We start from the raw sequence: 4,606 nt of genomic DNA on the forward strand, positions 1-4,606 counted from the left end.
AAAAAATAAAAAACTCCAATCATCATCTACACTCACCCCCTCCCCCCGAAAACCAAAAACCAGTTTGGTAAATGTACAAAACCAGTTTGCACTTTCAAAATGATTAGCTCCGATGAGAATGACCCGTGAGAGGAGAAATGGGAGGAGAAGGAGAGGATATAGTAGGGATATTTGTAGGATTTGAGGGGTAGTTTGGGAAGAAATGGAATTGTAGGTTTTAAGGGAAGAGAGTAAAAGGGGGCAAAAAGAAAAAAAAAACCAGTAAATGAAATGGGCATTTGATGGGTTTTTATCTTCTTTCTCCCAAAAAGTAGTCATATAAATGCACAGGTATTCGATAGGTTCTTGTCAATGGCCAAAGAAGGGTTTTTATTTTGTTTCTTCCAAATTTTACTGATTTTTGGAGAGTGGAGAAAATGAGTTGCAAGGTTTGAAATTAGTTTTTGAGATTTCAATCAAGCTACCGGCGAGGGTGAGGAAGTCAGTGAGATTCCAAGTTTGATTTTATTGGGAAATACCTGGTTTTGGTTCTTGGTGGTTAAAGAAGATGACTTTTAGTTTTGGGTGGGTGGAGAAGATGACTATTTTTTATTTTTTTATTGTTTTATTTAAATTTTTTATATGAAAATGTAAAGTTACATATTTATCCCATTAAAAATTAGTCGACAATTGGTCAGACCTTTAATTTTTGGTCAATAACAGTCAAACAAACGGTTTCTGTTAATTTGGATTCCGGGTGCAAATTTTTTGAAGGTTTGGTACCTCCGGTGGCACAAACTAAAGGTTTGGGCAAAATCTACTAATAAACGAAAGGTTTGATACCTCGACTACAATTTTCCCATTTTATTTTGACCTTCGGTTTGTATCGATGGAGGTCTCAACTCTTTGAAGTATTAGCAACTGGGGTCTAAATGGATGAAAATTGTCTATTTGATCATTAGTTAACCAAAAAATGATTTTGATCAAATTTGATAAGGCCAAAAAGGGCAACTTTATGATTTAAACATAAAATAATTTAAAAAAAAAGAAAGAAAAAAAAGAAGGAAAAAAAAAGGGGGATTTGATAAAAAAGCCTAGTCAAACAATGATTTTGATAAAATAACCTTCCTTTAATGTTTCTTGGTCAAATGGCCTTCATTTATAAAATACAATAAACAAATAATGTCAAATATCTAAAATACTCTCATCATGGAAAATACCCAAATACCCCTTTCAATCCAATTAAATCCCTCAGTTCATCTACAAAATGCATTAACTTGTTTTCCCTGTGATTTCTTCCCTAAAATCTTGATATTCATTGTATTTTTCTTCTATCTTGTCCAACATTGTGAGCATTTGAACAAGAATTTTATTATCTATATTATCTACATTGAGATTTCCACTATATTTAAAGAAAAAAGAACGGTATTTTTAGAAATCTCATTTACATTCGTACTTTTATTGTTTAATATAGTATAAAATGATATTTTAATTGATTTTATTTTCTCATTTGGTGTATATTTGTATCGTCCGCAACTATTGGACGATAACGATTGGAAACGACAGTCCAGTCGTTATCTGTAGTGTAGAACGACACTACAGTCGTTATCCTCCATGTAAAGTGACAGTACAACCATTATCTGTTATGATCTGTCTCTTATTGATAATATATTGTGGTTACTTTGATAATTTAAATATTGTAACTATTTTCATATTATTTTAATATATACTTGAATTGATGAAGTCATAATGATAGATATTTATTTTTTGTTATAACAAAATATCACGGTACCATTTCGAGTATTTTACCTAAACAATATAGAAATGATGTTTAGATATTAAATATCATTTATCTAGTAACAATTTATTTTTAAATATACGAGTTATCAATTATTCGTATCGTGTTTACATAAGTAACGACACTTGTGCTGTTTTCATAACAGTAACATCACTAGTGTTGTTCTCATTTTTCATGTTGTCCAGGCAATGAGAGTGTCTTTCAAATTATGTGAGCGGCATGTCCATTTCGCAAATTACATGAGTTCAAATTATGGAATATCGAGGTCTGGAAGGCGTGTGACTGCTCATACTCTTGTTTATCGACAGAATGACACAAGTGACGTTTAATGGTATCTATGTTGTTCTGTTGGTTTCTCCTATATTTCGCTTTATTTTCACCGCGTCGACCTTAAGGATCGGGCCTCCTAACTTAAGAAAGTCAAAATTATTAATTACGTAACAAATAACAGAAGAATTGGCATAGATTGTAGATATCGCGTTGGTGAAATCACAAGTCACCATCCACATTCATTAGAAAACTAAAGTAATGAGGGTATCTCCCAAATTATGTGAGTAACATGTACATCTCGCCACTCGTATGAGTTCAACTTCTCGAATATAGGGGTCCGGAAGGCTCGTGGCTACTCAAACTCGTGTTTATTCACAGAACGACACAAGTGCCGTTTAACGGCACTTGTGTCGTTCTGTCGATTTATCTCATTTTTCCCTTCATTTCATCCGCACATCGACCTCAAGGATCGGACCTCCTAACTTAAGAAAGTCAGAATTATTGATTATGTGACGGATAATGAGAGAATTGGCATGGATTTCGGTGAAATCACAAGTAACCATCCACATTTGTTAGAAAACCAAAGTAATGAGGGTATCTCCCAAATTATGTGAGCGACATGTCAATCTCGCGACTCAAATAAGTTCAAGTTCGCAAATACAGGGGCCTGAAAGGCTAGTGACTGCTCAAACTCGTGTTTATTAACAGAACGACATAAGTGCCGTTTAACAGCACTTGTGTCGTTCTGTTGATTTCTCCCATTTTTCGCTTCATTTCCTCCTCGTCGACTTCAAAGAGTGGACCTCCTAACTTAAGAAAGTCAGAATTATTAATTACGTGACGGATAACGGAGGAATTGGCATGGATTTCACTGAAATCACAAGTCACCATCCACATTCGTTATAAAACCAAAGTAATGAGGGTATCTCCCAAATTATGTGAGCTACATGTCCATCTCGCGACTCAAATGAGTTCAACTTCTCGAACACAGGGGCCAGGAAGGCTCGTGAGAGCTCAAACTCATGTTTATTGACAAAACGACACAAGTGCCGTTTAACAGCACTTGTGTCGTTCTATTGATTTATCTCATTTTTCACTTCATTTCCTCTGCGTCGACCTCAAAGATCGGACCTCCTAACTTAAAAAAAGTCAGAATTATTAATTACGTATCGGATAATGGGAAATTGGCATGGATTTCGGTGAAATCACAAGTTACCATCCACATTCGTTAGCAAACCAAAGTATTGAGGGTATCTCTCAAATTATGTGATCGACATGTCTACCTAGCGACTCAAATGAGTTCAACTTGTCGAATACAAGGGCCTGAAATGCTCGTGGCTGCTCAAACTCGTGTTTATTAACAGAACGACACAAGTGTCGTTTAACAACACTTGTGTCGTTCTGTTGATTTCTCCCATTTTTTGCTTCATTTCCTACGCGTCAACCTCAAAGATTGGACATCCTAACTTAAGAAAGTCAGAATTATTGATTACGTGACGGATAATGGGAGAATTGGTATGGATTTCAGTGAATTCACAAGTCACCATCTACATTCGTTAGAAAATCAAAGTAATGAGGGTATCTCTCAAATTATGTGGTCTACATGTCCATCTCGCGACTCAAATGAGTTCAACTTGTCGAATACAAGGGCCCGGAAGGCTCGTGGCTGCTCAAACTCGTGTTTCTTAACAGAACGACACAAGTGTCGTTTAACAACACTTGTGTCGTTCTGTTGATTTCTACCATTTTTCGCTTCCTTTCCTCTGCTTCGACCTCAAAGATCAAACCTCCTAACTTAAGAAAGTCAGAATTATTGATTACGTATCGAATAATGGGGAATTGGCATGGATTTCGGTGAAAACACAAGTCACCATCCACATTCGTTAGAAAACCAAAATAATGAGGGTATCTCTCAAATTATGTGATCGACATGTCTACCTAACGACTCAAATGAGTTCAACTTGTCGAATACAAGGGCCTGGAATGCTCGTGGCTGCTCAAACTCGTGTTTATTAACAGAACGACACAAGTGTCGTTTAACAACACTTGTGTCGTTCTGTTGATTTCTACCATTTTTCGATTCCTTTCCTCCGTGTCGACCTCAAAGATCGGACCTCCTAATTTAAGAAAGTCAGAATTATTGATTACGTATTAGATAATGGGGAATTGGCATGGATTTCGGTGAAATCACAAGTCACCATCCACATTCGTTAGAAAATCAAAGTAATGAGGGTATATCTCAAATTATGTGATTGACATGTCTACCTAGCGACTCAAATGAATTCAACTTGTCGAATACAAGGGCCTGGAAGGCTCGTGGCTACTCAAACTCGTGTTTATTGACAAAACGACACAAGTGTCGTTTAACAACACTTGTGTCATTCTGTTGATTTCTACCATTTTTCGCTTCCTTTCCTCCGCGTCGACCTCAAAGATCGGATCTCCTAACTTAAGAAAGTCAGAATTATTGATTACGTGACGGATAACGGGAGAATTGGAATGAATTTCAGTGAAATCACAGGTCACCATCTACATTCGTTAGAAAACCAAAGTAATGAG

Source organism: Olea europaea, chromosome 18 (assembly GCF_002742605.1).
Source record: "Olea europaea var. sylvestris chromosome 18, O_europaea_v1, whole genome shotgun sequence".
Taxonomy (NCBI): Eukaryota; Viridiplantae; Streptophyta; class Magnoliopsida; order Lamiales; family Oleaceae; genus Olea; species Olea europaea.